Source organism: Anomalospiza imberbis, chromosome 1 (assembly GCF_031753505.1).
Source record: "Anomalospiza imberbis isolate Cuckoo-Finch-1a 21T00152 chromosome 1, ASM3175350v1, whole genome shotgun sequence".
NCBI classification, from domain to species: domain Eukaryota; kingdom Metazoa; phylum Chordata; class Aves; order Passeriformes; family Viduidae; genus Anomalospiza; species Anomalospiza imberbis.
Window position 1 is genome coordinate 11,583,592 of NC_089681.1, and position 27,552 is coordinate 11,611,143.

A 27,552-nucleotide genomic window follows, 5' to 3' on the forward strand; every position below is an offset into this window, starting at 1 on the left:
AGCAAACTTACTGGAGCACAAGTCTGATGAGGGAGCTGGAGAAGTTTAGCCTGAAAAAAAGGAGGCTCAGGGGAGACCTTATGGCTCTCTGCAACTCCCTGAAAGGAAGTTTTAACTAGATGGGGGTTGGTCTCTTCTTCCAAGTAACAAGTGACAGAATGAAAGGAAGTGGCTTCAAGTTGTACTAGAAGAGGTTTGGATTGATTATAAGGAAAATATTTCTTCATGGAAAGGGTTGTCAGGCTGGAACAGGCCACCCAGGGAAGTGGTGGAGTTACCAAATGTGGAAGTATGGAAAAGAAGAGATGTGGTGCCTAGAAACATACCTTAGTGGTGGACTTGGCAGTGGTGTGTTAATGGTTGGATTTGATGAACTTACAGCTATTTTCCAATATCAATGATTCTATTCTATGAATCACAAGACGATTAATTGCCACATACTAAATTCCACATGACTTCATATCAAATAATACTGTTTGCCAATAAAAACCCGAATCATTTGGCATCTAAGATAGGTGGAATTTATGACTGAATATTATAGGCTGGAAATGTCAGTAAGAATGAGGACAGCCTGTAATTATAGACTGTAGAGAAGCACATTACAGCAAGATGTCTGATCTACAAAACAAGGAGAGGATCCGCACAGCTAGCAAATTCCATTTAGCAGGGTTTTTGGTTGGTTGCTTGCTTGCTTTGTAAATTTTGTCTCTTTAGACTGTAGGAACATGTGATAAAGCCTTCTGAAAATACATCATTTCAAGATGCAGATAAGTTCTTCCACTCAGTTCTGTATATTTTCTCTGTCATCCATCTTCCCTGTTTCTCTTCAGTCTCTTCTGCATCTACTCTAATTTCTCATTAGGGGGTGCAATTGCTTCTTAATCTTCAAAAACTGGAAAAAGTACTCCTAAACAAAATGCACTTTGGATTTACCTCTAAGCTCCAAGCCTTAACATCCCTTCTTTCATCTCCTTGAAGATACTGATCTCTGCAGTGATTCACCCTGCCCAGATGAGGTGGTGAAACAAAGAAGCCACTTTGTTCAGGTAATTTTTATTTTCTAAGCAAAAGCTCTTAAGGCAGAATAAACACTATTGATGAGCCACCCGCCAAACCCAAACATTTTTTTATGAAAATACATAACAAATACAGAGCTAGAACTAATAAGCTGCTGGGCTCACCGGCCACGGTAAGATGTCCTAAGGCTCTTTGCTTGTCAGAAGAGAACATGAGTGAGATGGGGAGAGGCTGACTTCTATTGCTCTCTGGAGCAGGGATGTCCTCAGTACTGCTGAGTTGCTCTCTTCTGATCTCCTGATTTGTTTTTTGTCTTTCATGTCAGAATTCTCCTCTAACCTTTACGCTCCTAAGTGTTAGAATTTCAACTGCTTCACTTAGGCTACTTATTTGTCTTATCTGGTGAGGCTTTCATGTATCTTTTCCCACCTTAATAATTTTCTCAATAATAGTGACTGAAATTCACTCACCTATATCAAACTTGGCTTTGAATGAGAGTCAGTGGAACCCCTGGATGAAAGGCTGCTCTGCCTTCTCACATGCTGTTCCTTCACCAGAGGAATATAACTTGTACCTCAGATGAAGCTCAACTTCTTTACTCAGCTTGCCAGAACCATCGCTCAGGCCCACTTCACTCCTGCAATTATAGTCAGCTGCCTGTCCCCACCCTTCATCTCTAGATGGTGACTGATGAATGTTCTTCTCTAGTTCTGCCCCAGCTCAAGCATCTTCCGCATGGTTTTGTCAATGCCAAGTCCAAGTCCCATGGATTCTGCTTTCCCTAGCTTAGGGCAGGTCCTTGGCTCCCAATCTTGTCCTTTTGTTTATAAGATTGGGCTGGTTTTCAAGAATGCTGATGAGCAGAATCAGGCTTACTCATGGTCATTCCTGGCTTCCTTTCTTCCTCTGGGGAGCACCTGGGTCCCTCACAAGTGATGTGCAGGACAGGCGATGGACATCCTCCGTACGGCTGCTGCCTACTTCAACCAGCCACATGCACCCATGCTGGTGGAAGGCCAAGAGGACTCACAGTTAAGCTGGGTAATCTCCCTTCCCTGACTGAGTCACTAAGAGTGAGGGAAAAACATGGAAGTTGGCAGGTACACAGCAAGGACTAGTGGGATAAGCATATTCTCCAAGAGTGCTCTACCCATGGTAGAGTGTGGTCACTCTTTAGATGCTCCAGAGCCCACTGTCAAAATGTAGATGAATATTCCTACACAAAACCCTTGTAGGAATTGCTTTAACAGTATTTACGGCCTCCTACAGGGACTCTGTACTTTTGTGTAATGAGCTAATAGCCACCTCTAGTGGGAAAAAAGCCCATGTCCCTTTCCTCCAGGGACATGGGAGTTTCATCTACAATTACTGCATTTCCATTGCACCCTCTTGCAATACATCTAAGTTACAATAGCTGCCAGGTGCTTGAATCTCCAGAATGAAAGCAGAAGTAACCAGCAATCATCTACCTTTCAAAAGGAGAAAGGAGTGCATAATGAGTACAAATGCATTTCAGGGGAAATGTAAATGTCAAGAAACATATACACCGGATTTACCTGAAATTACACACATTTACCTAGAGTTACCTAGGTTTTCTTAGCTAAAACTGATTTTCAAGAATGCTTGTTGCCTTCAGCTTTCATCAAGGCTGGAGAAGTTCATGCTGCATTGCTCAGAAATGTCAGGATCCTCAGGTTGAGCGTTTGATTCTTCAGGCAAACAGCTATCACAGTGTTCTGATTACAGAAGTATTTCTCTACATAGCATTCAGCATTGAGAAAAAGAGAATGGAGCTGCATTGAAAAGCAACATCTAATTTTTTTTTAAGACTTGTGCTTTAGACTTTCAGGTTTTAAGCTCTCAAGACTGGGAAAAAAGCCCACACAAAATATCTAGGGCCAAAATGTAAGAAAAAAGGTTAAATGGGGATTTAAGTAGTGCTCTGTATGGTGTAGTCATACGTGAGCAGTGCTGGCCTAAGTGAGATCTGCTGTTTTGACTGAGTAACCTCCCCTGTAAAAAAGGGATCTCTGGGGTTTTTACCTTTTCTAAAAAGGCATGGAAACAAATTCTGTTGTTTAGGTGCTGCTGTATTTCTTTCTAGAACCAGACTTTTTTTCTTATTATCTCAGAAGTTGAAGTAACTTACAGGATATTTCCAACTGTTTACTTCAATACATGTTATTATCAACTATTTTATATAGAAACTATTTCAGTTACTTTAGAATCCTAAAATCCGAGGTCGGGCTGTCAAGTAAAAAACACACTGGAGCTGGATGCCCATCTCCAAAAGGTCCCCAGAAGCGCTGCCATATAAGTGAAACCTTACTGCAAAACCCTCTGCAGACCTACCCAGGCAGATCCCATTTTCAGAGCAGGCTTTGCTTGTGGCTGGTACCCCCCTCTTGTGGACTTTCCCTAAATTACACACTAGAACTATATTTTGTCTCTGAATCAGTCTCTCAGCCGTGCTTCTGCCCTGTCTGCTAGTTTGCAATAGAAACGGACCAAAGCTAGATGGGAGGATTTCGGTAGAGAAATTTAACTTATTTTAAAGTTAATAACTAATTTCTGTTTATTTGGACTTCTCAATCCATGCCTTCAGCTTTTTCTGCGTTTTCAGTTTTATTTTAACTGGTTGATGCAGCATTTAAAAAAAACCTTACAGGTACTTGAGGCTCAACTCACGCTTTATATATTTTTAGCATCACAGATCTTCAAAGCTCTCTTGAAACTTTAGACAATACAAAATGAGGGACTGGTATGGGAAGTGGCACCTGTGAAGTTCACTAAACGTGCATATCCATAAAAGTGCTGTAGCAAGAGGTATTTAAGGAGTAATTTTTGAATGTAGAAATGAGCCCAGCAAGTAGGAAGGAAGAGTAAAATTATTTCAATGTGGTATATGGTATTGCTGACGATAATGCTAGAATGGCCTGTGGGAATTTGTGTTCTCAAGGACAAAAATCAACCTTAATAATTGAAAAAAAAAAAGAGAAAAAGAGGTCTATACTTCATTTCTTAGACTTGAGAAAATGCATTTCACTACAATATTTAAAATATTGATTGTGTTGAATTTGTCAAATAAATGACTGAGAAGTGACTGGATTGTAGCAAAGAAACACCTCTGGAAAAAAAAGTTCTGTGTGCCAATGGGTTTCTTACTCAAACAGCAGTGGCTCAAAAGCAGTGGCTGCCAACAGATCCAGAGTCATTCAAATGAATAATAAGGCCCAAATATTTAGTGCTGAGTGTGATTAATGCCCAGAACCGATCTCTGGTGAGATGATAGAGACATGATTTTTTGTCTGTAAATCAGGTGCCATGTACATATTTTAGACAACCACAAGCTATGATTTTGTTCAACACAAGTAATTGGGTTAAATAAAGAGGTAATTGGTTGACATAAGATGGTTTGCATTACATGTGACAGTTTAAATTACTGTGTCCCCTCCTGGAACTCAGTTCTATGAATTTGTATTCTCTCGTGGTTTCAAAACCATCTGTTTATCAGCTGGAAAATTGTGCTAGGAAAGTAGAACTAATGAATGAAGTAGTTCTCCTTCTAGCTCACTCCTGAGATACCCTGTGAGCATCTATAACATGCCAAGGGAAGCTAATTAAATGAAGTATTAGGAAAAATCCCAAATACAAAACCAAAGTACTTCACTGTAGCAGAGTCAACTGCAGATGTCAGATTTGATGGTAAAAGCAGACTAGCATGTGAGTGTTACAACAGCCTATTTGAAAATGCCAGCTGAAAACCTGAAAGAAGTATGCAGCTTTGCCTTACAGAGGGAAAATTAGTTTGTTACTTCTTGATAGCTGACATTATGAAATGAAGATGAATATGACTCTACCAATAGAATGACTGGGAAAGGGGAGGGACTGCTTCCTCCATGAGCAAAAACCTGAGCTGAGCTTTTAAAGAGAATTCCCAAAATTACAGTGACTGCAAGAAGATGAAAAAAAAAGGCAAGTCTGAAGTGTCTGAAGCAAATGCATCAGTGTGGTGCTGCATCCCACTTTCTCACCCACAGACTCACTGTGATCTGAGAAATGTCCCTTAGGCTTTGCCCTTGATGAGCAGCACCTGGGCTCAGCTCCTCTTGAGCTTGTCAGAAACACTGAGTGTTCCCAGGAACTAGTTCTGTCTAGTGATCTCCTGCTTTTTTAACAAACAGCATTGGAAATTTATTTTTCTTACCTGAATACAAACCAAGGGAAATAATATTTTCGTTATCAAACTTTCAAAGAAAGTTACTGATGTGAATTGCAGCCAGGATGGAAAATTACTCTGACTAAAGCCAGCTCTCTTGCAACCCTATATAAAGGAGTCCAAAGTGAGACCCTTGGAGCTCTCCTAGACTGCAACAGCTGCAAACAGCAAAATCCCTCTGAGTGGGGCCTCTAAGGGCCAGAAAACTCTGAAGTTTGCTAAACCTGAAGTTTGCTAACCTCAGAGGACAGCTGAATGATGTGGCTGATACCCCCACACCTTAAGGCTCAACCCTTCACCTGTTGAGAAGATGCAAAGGCAGACATGAGTAATTCACTGAATTCAAGGGGAATTTTTCACAGAATTGTACAGACTCCTTTATGTCTGTGCACATGCAAGTGTGAATATGCTATAACAAATGTACTAGGAATGTTGTTCTCCTAGATTCTTAAGTACTTCAGATTTGTACCAAGCAAGTTACTGTTGTAACTTGAATTGTTAAATACAAGTATTGTAAGTTTTATATGAAACCTTTGTCAAGTTGCTTAAGTTATCGATTAAGTGATGTTAAGTTCTGTTAAGTGCTGTGAAGGTTAAGTGCTAAATGCTGTTAAGGTTAAGTGTTCTTAAGATTAAATGCTGTTGGGCCCTTAGGCCTGTTGGGCCCTGTTGGTCAAGTCTGGGCTCTGTTTAGGTAGGGGACAGGAAAGTCTTCTGTATTCCTTTTTATCCTTACCCCTCCCTATCCTTTTCTCACCACCCCCACCCCTCCCTCATAGATAGTTTTGGGTTTATTTTGGTTTGGATTGAGTGATTGATTTTGGATTTTCGTTTGCTGTTTCTCTGTGTGCTTTAACCACCTGGTAAATAATAGACTGAAAACTTGCTAACAAACTTTGTCATACTTTTGCTTTTATATTAAACCTGGTTTTGGCAATATTTCTTCTTTAAAGGTGATTCTTTCAGTGACCTTAAAACACTTATTTGCAACACAGAGGGAAAAAGAGGAGCCTAGAAAAGGAGGCCTCTTCTGTTTTATCATCTACAGAAACCTTTCCATCTGTTCTCTGTTTCAGACAGTCTGAGTTTTGGTGTGAAGAATCGTAAAATCATAAAATGGTTTGGGTTGTAAGGGACTTTTAAAGATCATCTAGTCCAACATCTCATCTTGCACTGGGTCAGGTTGATCAAAGCCCCATCCAACCTGACTTTAAACATTTCCAGTGATGGAACATCCACAACTTCTCTGGATAACTTTTTGTTCCTGCATCTCACCATCACTGTAAAATATTTCTTCCTTATGTCTCATCTAAATTTACCCTTTTTTATTTTAAAACCCTTGCCTTTTATCCTGATACTACACTCCTGGTAAAAAGCCCATCTCCCTTTTTCATATAAGCCCCTTTTAAGTATGGAAATGCTGCAGTGAGGTCTTCTCAGAGTGAATTTTCTCAGCCTTTCTTCAAAGCAGAGGTGTTGCAGCCCCCTGACCACCCTTACCATCTTCCTCCTGATCTGTTCCAACAGTTTCATGTCTTTCTTGTACTTTCTTGTACATCCAGAGCTGTATGCAGCTGGAGGTAGGACCTCACCAGAGTGGAGGTAGAAAAAAACCTCCTCTATCACAACCTGCAGGACACACTTCCTTTGATAGAGACCAGGATACTGTTTTGTATCAGCCTAGGCTTTCTGGGCTGCAAGTGCATAGTGCCAATTAATTCAGAATTTTTTGTCTCCCAGTATCTCCAAGTGCTTCTCCATAAGGCTGCTCTCATTCCCTTCACCGCCAGCCTGCGTTGATGTTGGGGATTGCCCCAGCCTAGGTGAGGGACCTTGCTTTTGGCCTTGTTGTACTTCATGGGCCCACTTCTCAAAGAGCCAAAGTCAAAAAGATCTTCAAACTCAGTTGGACCAGATGATATATTCAATTTTTTGTTTTTAATGTTTTGTTATACATGCCACCTCTAGTCCTATTGGCTGGTGGGTGGGATGGTTCAAGAGTGAAAGCAAGCAATGTGTTGCTGGATAGCAACTTCTTCAGCCAAAGCTGAAGTGCTTCTGCTAAAAGTGATTATCAGTGACATGAGCCTCATTCTTCACTATTTCCCAGTCAGCCAGACACAGGCAGCAGGAGGGACTGAGAGATGAACTCAGGGTGCCCTGACAGAAGAATCAGTGGTAGCAGGACTGGACAAATACCCTGCTTCTCAGGGAACTGGACATAGAATGCTCCCTGCTGCCCAAGAAGCCCCTCCCTTTTCAGCCTACTGTACTGCTGACTGAGCTTTCCCTGTAGTCTTGGTTGTACCTTGGTCTTGCCAGACCATGTTCTGGCATTTCAGGAATCCTGGTCTGTAATTACCTAATGGGCTGTAGCAATTCAAATTTTCCTGGGAGATCTGGTCTGAGAAAACAGTGCTGGGACTTTACTGAGATTAACAAAGACAAAACATGTTCATTAGAATTGTGTCAAGTGAGGTCTATCCATTAACTTTCTCTGTGTGGGATGCCAGAAGACATTTTTGTTATTTGGAGCCAGATCCAAAGAGAAGATCCCAGAGAAGTCCTGATTTCACATTGAAAACCATACAAGGATTGCTATTACAAGTAGACCATGCAAGGAGCATTTGAATTAGTGGGCAGTTCTGCTGTGAAAGAAGTCATTAGCTAAGGTCGAAGTGGTTTGGGGCATATTCATGCTACTGTGCTATAAAGAAAAAGAATTGGCTACATGAATAAGGGTATTTTTTGTCTCCTCTACATCCTGTTCCCAAATATAGTTGATGAAGCTAAATATTTAAAGATCAGCTAATACCTTTAATAGAACTGATCTCAGCTACAAAACTTCAGTTTCTCTGGCTTTCAGTGTGTTTTTTTTTTCTCACAGATCAGACCGAACATTTTGCACAAGTTTGTCTTGTCCAATGACATTTCTTGGCTAAAGTTTCCTCTTCTCTGGCAGCAGCAGAACTGTACTTAATGCTTAAACAAAATGTGATGGCAGATTAAAATTGATGGCAGATTCAACCCATCCCATATATGTGCCTCACCCTTCCATGGAATAAGTACTGTGATAAGGCAAGTTGTATTTAGGGTCTGTCCATTTTTGGATTTTTAACTTAAAACACTCTGGCATTAGCTGTGCCTTAAGGGTTTGGTGGATAGCCCCAAATTTCAGCCAACCAGATTTAACCTGTCACTGCATATGTGTTAAGACCTAAAGGTGAATCTGTAGCTTCAGGAAAGTTCTGTTTTAATCTGATTTATTGTCACCTATGAAAACATGGTATCACTCTTTTTTTTTTTTTCTGAAGTAAATTGATGTTCTATTTTGTTATATTTTTCCTAAAAAAAAAATCTTTCATTATCTCACAAATGTCAAGTATTCCTATTTGTCAAAAATTCTGGCATTTTTTTCCCCAACGTTTTCTTTTGCATTTCCAACTAGCTCTGTAGAAGTTTCCATTATGTGAAGTCCTGCCTTTGCTGTAGCAGTACCAAACATGTTTGAGATTTCTGGTCCATTTCAGACTTTCTGCTGATTTGCATTTATTTCTTTTCCAAACCTTTTCCGTTTCCTTACTTGTCTGCTGTGTCCAGATTTGCCTGCTCTGAAGATCAGTTTGAGCAATTCTCCTTTTAGTCTTGTTTTATACAGCAGAATCACACCCATTGCTCTTCAGTACTTGAGAAAAACTAGAAATGTATTGTGATGTTTTAGTTTATTTTGTGACCTACCCCAGAGCAAAATGCTAATGCAACTAAACTCTTCAAAGCCTTTCAAGGTTCACTGAAGAGTTTTGTATTTGAAATACTATTGACTAGTGTTACCTTTCCCACTCAATTAGATCATCAAACTGCAAGGCCTTGCAAGGATTTTTTTTGACTGGAATAAAAACTATTGATACAAATTTGATATGCTCTTAGAATTATCTTGTTTATTTGCAAACAATGTACATAGATCCCTTTCTACACAGGCAGAAGCAGCAAACTCTGGTGGGATGTTTCATTGCCTGTAAAAGAGGGTATGCCTGACTCTCAGCTTCTCCTCAAGGTCACATCCATAAGTGTTTCCTCTGCCTTTCTGCTGTTCATATTCACAGCTTTCAGGCTATACCACAGCCTATCTTTTTTCAAGCACTTAATCTTTCTGAATTTATCTTTCTTAGCTCTGGGTATGCACATTCCTGTGCATTTGAAAACAGGTCTGAACTGAGAGGTCTATTCTGCTGATCTTCTCAGGGAGATAGTTGGGAAATTCTGATGCTTTAAATTCAAAACAGCATAGCAAAAACATGATTTGAGCTTATATTAGGAATTTTATAATCACAAATTAATATTACTCAGAATTTTTCCTTTGTACCCCCAGTCTTTTGATAAAATTTAAGTTGGAGAGGTCAAATTACCAAAATAATCATTGTATACTTTGGTAAACATATCAGAAGGGTCAAAAAATTCAGTCTCTGGCTCTTACATAAATCCAAAAGCTCCCACTGGAAAGACAATTTTTAAACAGGACTTTTACTTGATTTTCTGACTAGCAGAAAAAAAAAGTAAAGCAAGTGTTACAACACTTCATGAGACAATAGAATAGCTAGCAGATCCTAAAAATTTCATCACCAATGCATCAGACCCAAATTATGAAACATGCACAGTAAGTAAGGCTGTGGTTCAAAACAGAAAGCAAACATTAGGGAAAAAAATAAGAAGAAAATGTAAGAAGAAATCAGGCATCCACGAAGTTTCACATTATTAAGTAAGATTCCTGATTTTTTAAATTTCGAGGCTTTCTGTACAGGTTTAGGGAAAAATACAGATTGTTCTATAAGAATCTTCATTATTTTTTCCCCAGCTGTCAAACTATCCCAGTCTCAGCTGCAAAAATAGCAACATTATTAGTGTGGAAATAGTAGATGCCAAAATCCAATCTTAAAAGTTCCTGGAAGTATTGAGTACCTTTTTTTTTCCATCATAACAGCTGAGGTAGCCTTTTCTTGCTATATAGAGGCAACCTGGAAATTGTCTCAAGATGGCAGAGCCCTGCTGAACAAGGTCAGCTACCCCAAGAACTTCACTTGCCTTTGATTCTCACCCTCAACATGAGTCACATAAACAGCAGTGGGCAGAGCTATAACAAGGTTGAATGTTATAAATAACATTCCTGGATAAAATCCTTAGGTAATGACCCTTGCTAGGAGTGGGAATAAAGTAATACTGCTGGCTTTAATAAATGTGTGTAAGTATGGGCCATGAGGAAGCAGGAAATGCTGTACTTCATGGGGGTGTTTGTGCCTGTGCTGCTGCTGCTCAGCCCAGCCAGCTCTCGGGACCACATCCCAAAAGCTTGGCTGCGCTTCCTACATGTTTGTGCCTTACCCACAGCAGTCTGAGGCAGGTGTCTCCTGTGAGCCACTTCTGCAGTGGTCCATCAGTAAGCCAGAGGAGAGAAGATATATCATAAACAAATTGTCAGATAAGGCCTAGCTGCTATTTAGTACATTCATGGCTGTCCTGAATCACGGTCCTTCTCCTGGGAGACCTTCCCTTATGATCTTATGGTCAGAATGAAACCACTCATTTTAAATAGGGTTTCAGCATTTTATCTTGGTTACTTTTAACACTGTCTGGCCAAACAGAACAGCTTGATGACTTCAAAAAACATTTTTCCCTGGATGAAACTGCAAAGAACCACCCTTAACTTTGTCTTTTATACCTAATTACATCTACCTCCTTTGCTCAAGCATTTCCCATTTGGTGTTTTGTAAACACTGCAGTGTCCCCTCCAGGCACCAGGGAAGGTAACTTTGAATTTGGCCCAGGTTTGTTGGGGGAGTTGGACCAACCTACCTACAGAGGTCCTTCCAAACTGAATTATCTATGACTTTAGATTTCTTAAATGCTGAAAAATCACTGTTGCAACAGTTTTACTTCAGCAGTTATTATCTCACTAGGATGATTATCCTCTTGTTCTTAACCTTGCACTTGCTCATTGACACAAATTTTAGTCAACAAGGTTAACTCAGGAAAAATATGTCAGTGTTTTCTCTGCTAATCAGCAAATAAGATCACTATGACTTTCCCAGCTAATTAGGTTCCTTATGAATATTAATATGTATTAATAATTAATGTCAAACAATTTTCTTACACTGAAACTTTCCTGCTTGTATTTTTGCAGAGCTTTTAAAGCACCATGAGAAAAACTCTCCAACTGAGTGACAGGGGCAGCAACACAGTTCCCATTCAATTTAATAGGCTTTTTATTATATTGTGAACAAAAACTGTATAAGAAAAAGATGCAATACAGAACAAAGCATAGGTAACTTCACAGATAAATACTACACTCAGGCTGATGCTGGAAGAGCCAATGAATTTTTAAATCTGCCAAATTTACTACTAAAATCAGCATGTTTAAGTATCCCCCCTAAAGTCCTAGCTGGATAGTTCTAAGAAGCTAAAAGGAGCAGGTCTTCTGTGCAGCTTAATGATGAGGGTTTCATGAACAAAAAAGGGCTAAGAGGCAAGACAGAAGGAGAGGTTTTTGCCATTATCCATGAAAGATGATTACCTATTAACAAGATTTTATCCATGGGAGCTTTACTATATTTCCTTCTTTCTAACTATTTGCATTTGGGATTCTGATTCTGCAGTTACTGAGTTGTAATTGTCCTCTTAGGAAGAAAAGTAGGATGAAGGTCAGCAGCCCTTTCAAAGGATAGCCAGGATTTGACCATTTATCTCAATGCTCAAGGCAATTAATTATCTGGCTGCCCAGGCAAGGCACCCAGGATGTGGGAAAACAAAGTGCCACTACTCTGGAGAAGGTGTTAGTCCAGAGCTCCCTCCTCTTTGCTGTCACTTTATCCATCTGCTGCAGGATATTCTGGGAAGTTCTGCTTTGTATGACACACCTGAATATTCAGTAAGACAAAGAAAGCAAATAAATATAGTACAATATGGTTGTTAAAGCATTGAAGAAGTGGGTGTTTTACCCAACTCTTCTTGGTATTTAATAATTTTATGGAATACGCAGTTTAGTACTTGTCCCCTGAACAGCTGGGTGACTATAGCATTCACCTAGGCAATTCCAATGTCCCGAGATAAAAACTGGAGCTGTTTTAGGGTCTAGGTGAATGCTTCACTTCTGAGCTATCATGGATAAAAAGCAGACACCTCCAGCCATGACTGTATAGAATAACATATCAGCATATACATTGTATCAAATCCTGCAGCTGAAGTGGGAGGGGAAAAAAAATTGTCCCCTGAATCTGGGGTTTCTATCTAAATTCAAAGTATCTGGGTCCTGTAAACATATAGTTGTTAGTATCATCACATTATGCCAACATCTAAGTAACTCTCACTAATTTTCTCTTTTAAAAAATGTATTTATTAATTTATTACAACTAATAGCACCTATATTTTGCTTAAAACCACCTAAAATTACATAGAATCACTTGAATCCTAGTTTTGTAACTTCATTCTGTAATGCTTCAAAAATTTACAGATTTGAATATTAATAAACACAGAGTACTCAGCAGTCCCTCTCAAAAGAGGAACTAGGAACCTCAGTGAAGAAGAATTCATAAGTTCAGAAATATATGAAGGGAATTCTTGCACAACTCTGAAGTGTTGAAGTTTTCTGAGAAAAGCCATGTGCTAATATAGTTGAAGAATCCTTCTGAGTCTAGCTGCCAGGCAACTTATTTCCTTTCTCTTGTTAAACCAAGACATTCAATGTGTGAAAAGCTCTAGTCTGATCTGCACTACCTTGCACAACTATGCCGAATCTGGGACCTAGAAGTACAGCATTCTCAGTCAGATAATACATTTGCCTCTGATACCACATATCAGCACTGCAGCTCTATAGTCATACTGTACCATTACTAAACTACTTTTTTACTGCCTTGCAATTCTATTAAAAAAAACCCAAAACAAATCAAACTTGTAAAAACACATACTCATTTTCCAAGAAACCTTAAGGTATGTCATGAACAATTAAAGACATTCCTTGACTAGAAGATTTGGTACAGCATACAAACATAGAGAGCAGAAAGAAGAGAGTGAAAACAGGAAAATCATCCTGTTAGCCAATTAGGATAACATTGATAATTTACTCATTCCTATATATTTGTTATTCAAAAATGTGAATTCTTGGGAAGTTTTGCGTGTAGCACAGTGATGTCTGGTGAATAGCTTTGGGAATAATATTGTAAGCATACCTTCTGCCAAATGGTATCAGCAGCAAGAGGGAGCTAAATTTAAATATCAAAGACATTTAAATTGACACACACACTGGCTGCTGGCCAGAGACCTAAGGAAAGCTGTGTTGTTGGGCTTGTTTTTTAATTAGTTCCTTTTTTGGATCCCAGGGAGCTTGGTAGCAAGCTGTCTGTCAGGATGTAGCACAACGGCAGAGGCAGTGAGATGCGAAACTGATGTGTGGAAGATCAACAGTAGATACATATTTTAAAGGTAGTTGGATAGAGGTAATAATTACGTACACATCAGCAGGAGAGGTCACCCAAGGACAGAGGGTTGAGGATGGGGGGGAAGCAATACAGAAGGCTACACCTTGAGGTGGGAGGAAAAACTTTAGGGAAAGACACTTGAGGGAAAGTCTAGACTGAAAAAGAGCATAGAAAAGCCCTTATGCCCAATGCTACAAGGTAGCGACGGACAGACATTTAATACTGGTGTCAAGGGCAAAAAGTACATCAGAGAGGATGAGGATCAATCATCCAAGATGTGCAGGCTTGAACCTTAGTTAGGAAGTAGACTTTCAGTGATTGTACATGGAGGATGTCTACGAAGAGGAGCCATGAGGAACAGATTGAAACTGGTCTAAGACTCAGATCACATCTATTTATTTCCTTATTGCCACCACAGTCACTTTGTTCATCTGCTTTGTTTTTTGTAACAGTTGTAAACATCAAGAGCTGTAGAACCAAGTGTTCTGTCTCTAGTCATGTGGACAGCACCGAAGGTCAGAAGAGATACATAATGAGCCAGGAAGATTTTGTTTCCCAGGAAAAAATAAATCAAGAGGGTAACTGAAGGACTAATGCACTGAACAGGGGAATGGGGAAGAAATGGCACAGTCAGCAAAACAAGAATGGAAATAACAAAAGCTGTTGATTATCATATTACATTGCGGTTAGTGGGTCCAATTAACATTTGTTACCTTTGCTGTGTTTGTTTATGAAACCTGCAACTAGTACTGAAAGTTGCACATTAATTTAAAAGAAATCAAGAAACACAGATAATATTGTTTATTGCTAAAATCAAAGTAGTCAGTTAGTAGCTTATCTTGATAAGGCCTTGCTGAAATGGGGTGGCATCTTCTCTACAGACACTGAGCTGAAGAAACCTCTCTGGAACCACTTCCTTAAGCATACCTTCAGCTGCTTTATTTTGTTTAGTTTGCATATCATTTTCTAAGCACTTCTTAATTGATTAACATATTTTTAAGTACATTAGGATATAGCTAATACTGGCTATGCAAATTTGGTAAATTAAAGTGCAACCTGCAGCTCATCTGCAATACATGGAATTTGCATTGTGTTTTTCAGGCTTGCCTTTCCCTGCTTGCACTCTGCAAAGCTAAACTCAGCAGTAGGGAAGGACAGAGGGTGAAAAGATTTCCAAGGACTCCTCACATAACTTCTAACAATGTGCAGCAGATCTTATTTCCCAGTCTCTCCTTCCTTGGGGCCAGCATCTCAAGAAACACCAGCAAGTGTCAAACTGTGCAGGCAGGAATGGTCAGACAAGGATCCCTACCAATGATGCTTCTGAGACACCTTGGAGCTTCACCTGGCTTAATTCTCAGTACTCTCTGCTGCAAAATGGGTATAATTATACTCATCTGCCATGCAAAACTGCAATATTTTCATTAGCTAAGATGTGCTAAGCATCTGGAAGAAACTTGGCTCATGTAAAATTATTAAAAGCGAACACAAAGGCAGTAGGAGTTCTCAACAGGTCTCTTCAGAACGAGAAGGTATGCTTAGATTAAATAGGTGCTATTTGTTTAAAAATACATTGGTGGTATGAAATACTGACACTGATATACTGAAATATCTTCTCCTTGTGCCTTGCAGGAGCTTGTGCAGAACATTCAGGATGCAGGGATGAGCCAGCAGGTGGCTGTAGATGGCAGCGGCTGCCTGGAATGGGGCAGGTCCCAGGATGCCAGAGGAAACCCGGAGCAGGCTCACCGGAGTGATTAATACCAGGTACCTTTACAAGCAGTCTTTCGGCAGAGTCCGGTCCTTAGTTATCCATGCCCCAAACAGGCTCAGCCAAAATAAATTTCTCCTGTTACGAATGTTTTGAAGTCAAACTATTCACACCAGGGAATTTGTACTTCAGAAGTGCCTACTACTGAATAAATGGTTGCTATGCACTATGTAAAAGGTAGTGTCAAATCATGAATATGTTTATCAAAGCATTTCCCAACTCGACAAGCCAGTATACCTCAATTCTGAACTCACCTGAACACGTTCACTGACATCACTCCTTGATACTCTAATTTTGTCAGGCTCTTTATGGGAAATTTGGATTCTGCAGTCTATCAACCACACTCATCTCATTATGGCAAGTGGGACTTTAAGGAAAAAGGAAAGCGGCTTGCACAATATTCTCTCTAATCTCACCCAGAGGGTATCAAAAGGCAGGAATCTTTCAGATTTTCCTTAGAAAGAGATTGGGAAAGATTTTGTATTGGTCTTCCTGCTGGACTCCCATGTTCTGGGATTTCAAAACACAGTAGTGCTTTTGGGGGGTCTGTCTGTCAGAACATTCCCATGTCAAAGGATGAAGAAATCACCAGGGCCAGTGGAGGCATCAGAGAAGGGAACAGTCTGGAGCCTATCGTAGCAGCACAAAACCAGGCACTAAAAACAAGAGAATTACACAAGCATTGCACAAGGGAGGCTTCACTGGAAGTGTTGCCTCTGGGTCGCATTCCTTTTAAGCTGTTATAAAACTTTAAATATAATTAATAAATAACCAGGCCTCTCAAGCAGAGATGAGTCCAAAGCTCTGCCCCCTGCATGAACCGCGTTTGTTATTTCAGCTCTGGATATGAAAGTCCAGCGTATCAGGGCGAGCCGCAGCGCTGCTCCCAGCTGCGGGGCTGCCTGCTGGGCTCAGCCCGACTGGCCCGGCTGCATCGCTGCTGCCAAGGAAACAAAGCCCGGCGGCTCCGAAAGGAGGGGCAGGCTAAATCACAGCCCTCATTCCAGGGCAGGATGGAGGTAGCTCCTCCATGCCTCTCGGATGAAGGGCGAGGAAGGTTATCTCTTCCCTGGCATCGGGGGATTTCCTGCTCCTCCTCCCCTCCCCTTCCCTTCCCCTGCAGTATCAGCAGTGGCCTGAGCCTCCCCGGCGCAGGGCGGGGAGCCCAGGACTGCATTTCCAGCCTTCATTTCGGTGCCCCTTCAGGAAGGAGGGGCAGGGTGGCAGGAAAGGTAAAGGAGTCACTGGACTGAAGGAAGAAACCTCTGCCTTTTAGCTGCCTGACAGGAAGGAATCTTCACCTCTCCCACCGTGCCCTCAAGGCAATTCTCTAAGGGAAAATGCTTTGACAATAGTCCTCCCCTTCCTTCTTTTGTTTATCAGCCTTTGCAAAGCTAATGATTAGCTGTGGAATTAAAACGTTCTCAAATTCTTTAACTGTGTAAAGACAAGCTTTTAGACCCAAGTTACACTTTATTTTTATCCACTCACAGTAATTTCAAAACTGTCAGAAATCTGTTTTCTGAGACACTGGTTGCAATTAATGTATTGGTATCACTGTGTTCCTTTGTGCTACAGCCACTGCTTTGAAACATTAATATCAAACTTAAGAACTACCTTTCTAATATAACAGGCTGTTTATTGGGAGTGTCTGGGCTAAAGAGGTAGAAGAGGTATGACTAGACACAAACACATGAGAGTCAATATAGACTATTGCTAATTAGAAATACTAATAATTACACTTCATTGATTTCATCTGGAATTTTATTGGAGTTTTTATGTTTCTAAAAATCGTATCACTTTCATCTACGGGTATAAAAAAGAGTGCAGCTTCTGACAGCTTTGAAAACAGCTGTGGTTGCTGGTCTGAGACAACAGTGACTCGATTTCTAGAGCTGAGAAAATCTCTGTGCATGTGAAATACCACACAGAAGGTTTAAAAATTAATACTATAATCTCATGCTTTATATTGTAGTATTTTTCCTAGCAGGTGCAAATTCAATGCATGAAACAAAATAAGCACTGAGTACCAAATACTCAGCAGCCAGATGCTTGTAGGTAGAGATTAAGAACAGGAATATTACTGCAGCTTTATAAAATGTTCAGCTAGTACGAAGCAATAATTAATGTCAGGTCTTGTTTAGACTTTTAAATTAATGATGCATGACAAATTGCAGCTCAAAATTGACCTAAGGAGGGCATTAAAATTCACCATAAAATATTTTCCAGGGTTGTCACAGAAGATAAAGCCCAGAGTACATTAGATGGCTAATTTGTCCCCTGGTTGATGATCCATGATTTCAAGACTAACTCTTGTAGCAATATATTCTTACAATAAATCAATTTAATATTTTACCATGTGTAAAATGGTGAAAGGCACCTTATAATCTGCTAAGGACCTACTCACAAACTCTAGCTTTGAATTTGGACACATGAGTATACTAAAAGAATCCAGGAATTTTCAGATTTTATCTAAGAATAAAATACAGTAAAAGTAAAGAATATCAAAGTAAAGAAGAGTGGGGATCAACAAGCAGGTTTTATGGCAAGGATGACTGTGTATTCAGGTAATGCATTTACATATCATGGAACAATAGGCTTGTTGGTTGCTGCAGATTTCCCTTGTCTTCGAGTGTTATTCTTGACTCATATCCTGGGACATCCAAGAAGAACGGAGAGAGAGGTTGGAAAAGGGACAAAGAGAGGATGCTGGTTTAGGAACTTCATGTACTTACAGACTGATTTTTAAAGTACTGTTTTATCAAAAATAGAGCACTTAAAAAATCTGCTGTGTAGATTTGTCCTATGGATAATATGCAATTGCCTTCTCTGCTATTTTCTCTATTTAGTAAGCAGCTCTGTGAAGTTTGGATGACCCCAGGTTTTGTAACATGGTTGATAATGCCTATTGTGCCCAGGAAATATGAAAAAATGGAGGAAGGAAGGAAGGAAAGGAAGGAAAGGAAGGAAAGGAAGGAAAGGAAAGGAAGGAAAGGAAAGGAAGGAAAGGAAGGAAAGGAAGGAAGGAAAGGAAGGAAGGAAAGGAAGGAAGGAAAGGAAGGAAGGAAAGGAAGGAAGGAAAGGAAGGAAGGAAAGGAAGGAAGGAAGGAAGGAAAGGAAGGAAGGAAGGAAGGAAGGAAGGAAGGAAGGAAGGAAGGAAGGAAGGAAGGAAGGAAGGAAGGAAGGAAGGAAGGAAGGAAGGAAGGAAGGAAGGAAGGAAGGAAGGAAGGAAGGAAGGAAGGAAGGAAGGAAGGAAGGAAGGAAGGAAGGAAGGAAGGAAGGAAGGAAGGAAGGAAGGAAGGAAGGAAGGAAGGAAGGAAGGAAGGAAGGAAGGGACTGCACTTTAGGGGAAACAGGAAATGGTTGACCCCTTCTTCATGTGTGTTAGCAAGTCCTTGCTGTCCTACCATGAGAGTACCTAAGCTACAAGACAAGCTGTATGATCTCTGGGAGGTTTCTCCTAGCCATGTTTCTGAAAGTGGCAGTCGTCATAGAAGGAAAAGGATGTTATAGGTGTTCACTAAGCACAACAATGGGATCAGGACCTTCAGGCAATGTGGGTGGGAGGTGACCTGACTGTGGAGCTTGACTGGTGCTTCTGAGTAGTCCTAAAAGCAGAATTGTAGGTTGCTGGAAAAATTTATGAGGGAAAGTTTAGATCTCCACAAACACCATGTAGTGCAAAGTAAAATTTTTGACATTTGCATATTTTAAAGTGAATAACTAGACACCACCAAAGCCTAACCTCAATCATTCATGGCCCTTTACAGATCCAACTCGGTGGGCTCAGAGAGATATAGAGGAAAGATCATAAACCAAGTAAACTTCAACATCTGTAATAAATAGATATTGTGTATGCAAAAGTATTCAAGAATCTCAATCTTTCCAATTCCAGATCAGCTCCCTCACATCATCACAACTGATTTTATTGTGGCTTACAAAAGGCAGGTGACTGACTATGGACTTTTATACACTTTCATCCACTAAACTATCAGCTTCTGTTTAAAGGATCCATTATAGACAAAGGAGGAAGAGAGTTTCATAGATAGAAAATAAATGAAAACAGTTATTCCAACATTTCTTAAAAATTACTTGCATAGAAGAAGACAAGATATGTATTTTATAGTTCTCAAAACCAGCAGAACATAATCCTGATAATTATCTTAAGGGGTTATATGCTCAGAAGTGACTGTAGAAACATTTAAAGTATACTTTTTTTCACATATTATTTGAACATCATAAAACACTGTTGTCCCATGTGTTCTAGGAGTCTGAACTGGTGGTATGGAGGGTGTTGGGTTTCAGTGGACAAACTCCCATTACAGTATTGTAATAATTTGACTGAACAGTTAAGGTGATTTTGGCTGGGATAGAGTTAATCTTCTTCATAGTAGCTGCATGGGGCTGTGTTTTGGATCTGTGCTGGAAACAGTGTGGTCATACTGGGATGTTTCATTATCCTGAGCAGGGCTGACACAGAGTCAAGGCCTTTTCTGCTCCTCCCCCCACCAGCAGGAGGCTGGGGGTGCACAAGGAGCTGGGAGGGGACACAGCCAGGACAGTTGACCCCAGCTGACCCAAGGGACATCCCCCACCACATGGCATCGTGCTCAGCTCATAAAGCTGGGAAGAAGGAGGAAGGGAGGACATTCCAAGTGATGGCATTTGTTTTCCAAAGTCGCTGTTATGTGTGATGGAGCCCTGCTTTCCTGGGGGTGGCTGAACACCTGCTTGCCCATGGGAAGTGGTGAATGAATTCCTTGTTTCACTTTGCTTGTGTACACAGCTTTTGCTTTGCCTATTAAACTGTCTCTATCTCAGCCCACAAGTTTTCTCACTTTTACCATTTCAGTTCCCACCATCCCACCACAGGAGAGTGAGTGACTGTGTAGGGCTGAGTTGCCAGCTGGGGTCAAATGAAAACAATGGTTCACAAAGACTGTTTTTCTCTTGGTCTTTTTGCAAGCATATTTATGATGCATATCTTAAAATAACACAACAACAATCTGCAAGGAAATGAGCCTAATCATGGAGTAGAGAGACAAAGACTTTCTTCCCACTGTCCTCTTGGCTGGCAGAATTTGTCCCTCGTTCACTCTGCTGTCTTCCCAATATATTTTCCTGTAGTATTGATTTCCCTTTAAGTATGCTTTACAACCTGAACCTACAAGCTAAAAACTCTTCATAAGAGCAAGATCTTATCACTTGATGACTTGTGATATCATTAATGTGTTTTAACTTTGGTGTCTATCCAAGCAGGTGTTTTATCTTTCTTATGAACAGCTTTCATGATTAGAATTCATACTGTATTTGCATGTCAGTAAAAATAATAAAAAAGCCTTTCTACTTAATAGATGGATACTGTTCACTGGAGAGTGAATATTATAGATATCATTACCAAATCAAAGAAGTTTTATTTTTCTTTTAAATCATCACAGACATCAACAGTGAGTTGTACTACAAGTATTCTATCTGCTCAGACATGGAATGTATTGAATGACAAAATCTTCATCACGACCATAAAAAATCAAAATAATTAATTGGGACATGAAGCAATTTGTCCACCTTATGTTATACCTGGTGTCAGAAAAGCAGATGACATAACCTCAGGCATTTTCACTCACACCTCAGCTGTTGATCACTATTAAACAAGAAGACTGGCTTTAATAAAGCAAGAAGGTGATCTAACACTGCAGCACCTAATCTCACTGGCTAATTAGAAACACTTGAAATTGATTCTTTCTGAGGGCCAGCAACAGCTGGTACAATCAAATTGGCAGAAGCTGCTCTGGTGTACTAACTACTGCAACTGAGAACTGTCAACCCCCCATAGAAAAATGAGTCTTTAGGCGTTAGTTTTTTCTGAACTGATGCAGTATTGTGCTGTTTTAGGGGAGCCTCTGAGTGTTACTAGGAAGAGTGAAAAAAGAGTAATAATAATTTATGCAGAAAATAACCATAGCTGCTACTCTGATGAGGCTTCATTGCTTAGAAGGGCATGTTTTTGCTCAGCAGCTACTCAGCCAATCTATTTCTCTTCTGCCTTGTAGTTAAATTGGGGCAAATTGTCAGCTTGCCCTTCGTACAACAGTACCTTTAAGAAAAACAAAGAAAAATTTTTTTCATTCCCTCCATCCTCCTTCAGTGTTTGTTCTGCCTGTGCTGTGTTTCTGCATAATCTTGCCTACTGCTGGTAATTTGGGTAATGTAGACATTTACAGTTTGTCATTGCAGAGGTATAGGATTATATATTGTAAAGACTTACCTTTTCTTATATTATCAAATACTGATTTGTAGCAGCCTTATTGCTTTCCATTGCTGATTAGGCTTTGATGAGGTGTGGTAGCAGTACTGGCTTACATAACCTACCTGAACCCTCTTGCTTTTGTTTTGAGATTTGTTGACAGAAGAGTTAGGCCTGTGTAGCTTCTCTTCTCTGAGAACTGAAAGAAACAGCACAAGAAAATGTGAAATTTCTAAATCATTAGAATTCGCTCAAAGGCCAAATTGATTTTAATTTTGACTTGCGTTTGGCTTGGCCTATTACTTCTGCTGTTTGTATCAGCCCAAAATATTGATTGCTTCTATGATACCCTGTCTCTGTAAATGAAAAGGCAAAAAAATTTACTAGCATAGCTGTGCTTGTAGTGAAGGTAACGTATTAAGTAATTTACCTCAAAACATCTTTTTTTAAAAAAATTTACATCTATCTTAAAATGCAACTGTTTTAACTATTAGGATATATTTCAGTTCACAGTGAAAAACTGTGTGAAAAGTATAATTATGTGTTCATCCTTAACCCAGATTTTAACTCTAAGGAAAAAAGAGTCTTATATAAGAAATAGAGGAACAAAAAAGACTGTTGGGTCTATTCTATTAAAGCTCACTCCATTCAGAAAACATTTCCCTGCGGTCAGAATCTAATTGCTTTCTGAATAACCATTATGTATTTGCCTTTGCCCACTGGGCCATTCCAAACGTGACATTCCTTAGAGGGGAAAAATGACATCCAGCTGTCGTGTTTGAATTTCTTTTTTGTTAGCAATACCAATATTTCATCCATGAAGCTGTATTAGGAAAAAAATGAGTTACAAATACAGTAACTCTGATGATAACTGTTAAAATTAACATTTGCCACATTCCTTAGTTTATTACCTGTCTGTGTGTTATGATACAGGTTTTCATTGCATCACTCTGTGCCATGTGTTCCATTTGATGCTTGCTTGGCTTAGTGCTAAGGAGGGGTGATTTCTGTTGAATGATCAGCTTCAACAGTTTCACTGTGTAGCTTCAGACCATGTTCAAATGTGTTCTGTTTAATACTACACCCAAGTCACAATGTTAATTTCCTCACAGCCTCCATTGTAGTTCTTGGAACTATCATCAATATTGATTTTCATACCTTTCTGGAGATTAATATAATTCCTTGTTTTACTAAGGCAGAACTGAAGCCCAGTTAAGCAAATATCAAAGATATCCACTTGTTTTGGATTTCCATTTTGGGGTCATGAGAATACTGAGTTTATTTGGAATACTTTACATGTGCTTTAAATAACAACATATTATTACCACGGAGAGAAAACACAGATGAGCTGAAAAGCAGTAAATTGTCCATCCAGTACAGCCCCATCACAATTGCTTTTCTTTGCGTAGTCCCATTCTGTTGGAACTCTTCCATCCACTGTCCTAGTTACCTGAATACTATTTTCCTTGACTGCCAAAGTCAAGTCATGCCACTGGTGTTCTGGATCTTCCTTCTGCTCAGTCTCCTCTAATTCAACATCCCAGGATATGTCCAATGTAATTGCTAGGAAAAACTATGCTGCTAATTGTGGGGAAGGGAAGTATCTATCAAGCCTGTACTTGTGCCAGTCTTTGAAGATCCTGATGTTTTCATGGTTGCTAGTGTCATTTGTATGGGAGGCATGAGAGGGACATGCAGTTCCAGCAGAAATAGCAAATATAAAGTGAAGAGGTGACTGGTGGATGGGTCAGACCAGGAGTGGCACTGGAAGAAAGAAAGAACTGCAATATTTGGTTTTATACTAATGAAATAGCAGCAATGGAGGAGCACAGGCAGGCAGGCAGGTGACAGCAGCAATCCCAAAGGTAAGCAGATATGGCTAAGCCATCAGGAACTGTGTTGACACCTGGGAGCCACACATGGCTTTTCAGCAGTTCCTGTGTAACTCCTGTTCCACAGCATCTTGGGCCAGCGCAGCCTTGCTGTGGTCAGGCTTCACCTGTGGGATCAAGCAAGTCTTCAGCTGCCAAGGCTGGTTTCATCAGATCATCTGGAGGCCAGCTGGATACCTAAGACAGGTTTTACTGGCACAGAAGGAATTACATCCTTAGAATCACTGATTTCTTTTCCTGGCAAAATCTGTTGGAGTTTGCCATCAGTCATCTCTCTGCAGCATCTTCATACTCTTGCTGGAGACAATTTCCCAAGAGATACCTCAACTGGAAGAGAGGCTGTGCTGGAGTTTTCTTAAAGGAGAGCTGATCTGTGTGTTGAGCTTGATTGATGTGTTCCAATGAATCCTGTGGTCTGGGACCTGTGAGATGAGGGGCTGTCTTAGCATTTCTAGTCCTGAATATCTGAGCACTGTATACTCTCTGACAGCTGCTGAGATCAGGTGCTTTCAATCTCCATGTACCTCCTAAGGCTGTGGTTCCCCACTTGCAAGCAGAACCCGTGTCCTGTTGGATGAAAATAGTGGGTGGGCTGTGAGTGTGCTTTTGTTCAGCTCAAGAGACTCTTGAGAAGAGGTTTATGCTGGTTTTGGCCAGCTACAGGAGAACAGATAGCATGCAGCAACACAGCAGTACAATGCAGGTTACCCTGCCTCATCTACAAAAATGGTTTTGGTAAAAAAGAACTAGCAAATGTAGAAGGTATTAATTGAACCAGTCCTTGTGTGCATGATGTATGAGATGCAGTACAAGGGTCTCGAACACAGACTTTAGCATCTCATCAAATTGTTGTCTGGTTTGTACTAGAGCAGTCCCACTGAGCTAACCTCAGAAGTAAAGGTAAATAAATAAAAGCCTACATTTTATGACAGAATTTAGTGACCTCCTTTTTCTTTATCTTGAAACATATGTTTCTTTATAACATACTACAGTTTTTTTCATCTTAAATATAGGCAACTACAAAAATAAGGTATGTAAAAATGTCAGCAGGAGATTGACCTTTTTGAAACTTCTAAATAGCCATTCTTACTTTTAATCTATTTTTTTTTCTGAAAATACAGGTCTAAGTTTAAATGCTGGCTCCAGGCAAACTGTTTGAATTGTTCAACTGTCTAAAAATATACTTAAAAGCTGCATGTGAGGAGACAAGATGCTCATGCAGAAGCAAAGGAAAAGACAGAAATTCAGAGCCTTTGGAAAGCTGTAGCACAAAGACTCCACAGAAGTTCCCTTCAAATTATCCCTCATCTTCCTGCTCTTATTGCAGGTATTCATGTGGAAGAAGCATGCTGAATTCTTCCATGAAAGTTACATAAAAAGAAGTAATCTAAAAATAACATTTTTTGACTAGGAGACCTAGAGACAATGAAGAACAGAAAGATACAAAATATTAGAATTAAAGAAGGTAATTTGCTTCAGACAATCTTTCTAGTAAGCAGCTAGGGACAAAAAAAGTAATGCTGTTTGACGTAGCCTCTAAACACAGAAGACCTTAAAAGCTCCTTAGATTTTTCCTTGCTAGCATGACATAGCAAGGCTTTTTTCTTGGGTATTGGGTCTGCCAGATCAGGAACTGAGGAATATATAAAAGCAGAAGATTTCAACAGTGACCAAAGGGGCAAGGCTGATGAAATGGGCTCTTGAATTTTGTTCTCTGAGGCAAAGAAAATTTTGCAAGGCAGATCACCGGATTCCTTGCTCCATGCAATCTCTTTTCATTCAGTCACTAGAGGTTGGAGATAGTATCTTTCTTTATAAACAGCTTTGAAAGATTTCTGATCTGCCTTTAATTGGGTTACCATCCTGTCTTTCCCTGCAGTTCAGCATGAAATGTTGCTTTGTGACATACATTTCCTCTTCCTTTCTGTACAAAAGCAAAAGATGAAGATCAAGTTATTTCTGAATAACAATGTCTAGACACTATTGCTGGACGCCATCCAAAAATGTTTAAACAGGTCATAGCTTAAGCTGGTGTAAACTGGCACAGCTGCACTGGCTTTGTTCTAGTTATCCTGACTAAGGCAGGTGGGGACGTAGCACATGTTAACCATGCCCTTCTCCTTCCCGGTGCTCTGACAAAGACTTTTCTGAGCTTCACTCAGGCTTATTCATTTTTGGGTACTCTGAGTGATGGTTTGATGTTAGAAATTATGAATGAGATTTAAGTGCATGACCCAGTGTCTAGACTATTGCTGGCACTTAATCTTCTGCCTTCCATGTAGGCATTACTTGTGTACATTGTTTAATGTCTTACTGCTGTTCCTGCCTGTGTGTTGGACTGTGTGCTCATTTGAGTGTGCATCTTGAGGATTGCAAAGAGATTGCTCTAAGTGCACTGTATTACTTCTTTGTGTCTTTCTTCCTCCTCTCACCATGCTCAACTTTTGGTTGACAACAGCTTCAACAAGTTATTATGACTCATCCAGTCTGAGAAGAAATACTTCAATTGCTTTTCATAATCACCTTTCTGTCATCACTAACTACAGAAAAAACAAAATACTGTCAAGACTGACCTCCACACTCTTGTAAACAATCTGGTCTTGCTGTTTGCCTGCTGTTGAAACAATGAGGTAGACAATGGGCTGTAGAGAAATGGGCCCAATCCCTTTGCCCAGAGTTTTACGGTGACTCCTCTCATCTCAATACGTGTTCATTGCCGGCATCGTACAGGTCTCAGCATGCTGTGCTTCATGACAATCTTACTAACTCAGCTTCAGTCAGAGGAAGAAATCCTTTCCTTGTTAGCTTTGGAAAAATTTGGGTTCTGTTTCAATGCATTTCATATTAAAACAAAACAAAGCAAAAAAAAAAAAAAAAGAGAAGTGAGACAAAATTGTTGCTGACACAGAGCGGGAAATGAGTGTGTTATCTCACCTAGAGGCACTTTGTTCAGAAAGACTCAAAATGCAAATTTCGTAATCTTGATCGTGTTCCAGGTGATGGCCCTGGTTAAGCAAATGAGTATGTTTTAACTTTGCAAACTGCTGAAAATGCAGGAAATAGAGAAAACAGCATGAGCCAGCAGTTGCCTTGTTGCATGGGGTATGAAATAGGGAAGCCTCCCCCACCCCCGTGGCCTCACTGCTTGGGAGCTGGAGGCAGAATGCAGTGTGTTGGCAGGTGCAGGCTGCAGGGGTCACAGAACTGGCTGTGCTGTCCTGCTGGCAGGAGGTTGCTGCTGCTGGTCAGCACAGGTGTGAGGCAGAGAAGGAGACAGCCATGTTACCATTGTCTGGGCAGTTTTAGTTTTGCAGATTTCTCTCTCATATTAATGTTTAATTTAGCAAAACAGCTGAGGGTCAAGGCATCCCCTGAAAAGCTTGCTTCTATATTAATGGATTTCAGGGGTTTACCATTGGACTACTTAACTCTTTTAATGGAGGGAAAATATTCTTTGGGGACTCAAGGATAGTTTAGACAGATTGAGTTAATACTTCTGCTCACAGGCAAGTCTTGTGTAGGCAGGGAAATGATGGATCCCTCTCTGTGCTTCCCTATAGTCTAATAGATAATGTAATGGAACTTGAGGGTATTTTTTAAATGTCTATAAATGATAATGCCTGGGAAGAGGCATCTGAGACATGGTCTGTGGTTTAACTGCTGATACTTTTATAGCAAGATATTAAAAAAAGACCTCTAGTCTACTTTGTTCCCCATCAACCACCAGAGCTGCCAGATCGCTTTCTTCTTGTCAAAGTACAAACTTTTACAATGTATTTGCTCTCATTTGATTTGGCTTTTCTCCCTCTGCTGTATCTCAGGAGGCTTCACTCTTTCCTGGTGCCACCACACATCACCCTATTTGAACTTCACATCCCTACTGCAGCAAGGCCTGGCCTGTCTTGCTGCTGCCAGCCTCCTCACCTGGCCTTTGTTCCAGTCCT

The 27,552-nt window shown here is 40.2% G+C and overlaps 2 long non-coding RNA genes across 5 annotated transcripts in view; both read left to right on the top strand.

Annotated features, from left to right (window-relative positions):
* Nucleotides 1-27,552, top strand: part of LOC137469004 (uncharacterized) — a 71,199-nt gene that overhangs the window by 4,020 nt on the left and 39,627 nt on the right. For both annotated transcript variants that reach the window (XR_010996303.1, XR_010996304.1), the window contains exon 2: nt 15,334-15,468. This is a non-coding gene — a long non-coding RNA (uncharacterized lncRNA). The remainder of the gene's footprint in view (nt 1-15,333; nt 15,469-27,552) is intronic.
* Nucleotides 18,847-26,206, top strand: LOC137469010 (uncharacterized). Of its 3 annotated transcripts, XR_010996306.1 has the most exons (4): nt 21,150-21,674; nt 22,466-22,571; nt 23,676-24,370; nt 24,730-26,206. It is a non-coding gene; the product is annotated as an uncharacterized lncRNA (long non-coding RNA). The 3 variants fall into 3 exon arrangements; XR_010996307.1 differs by lacking the exon at nt 22,466-22,571 and having other exon boundaries at nt 21,162-21,674; XR_010996308.1 differs by lacking the exons at nt 22,466-22,571; nt 23,676-24,370 and having other exon boundaries at nt 18,847-21,674.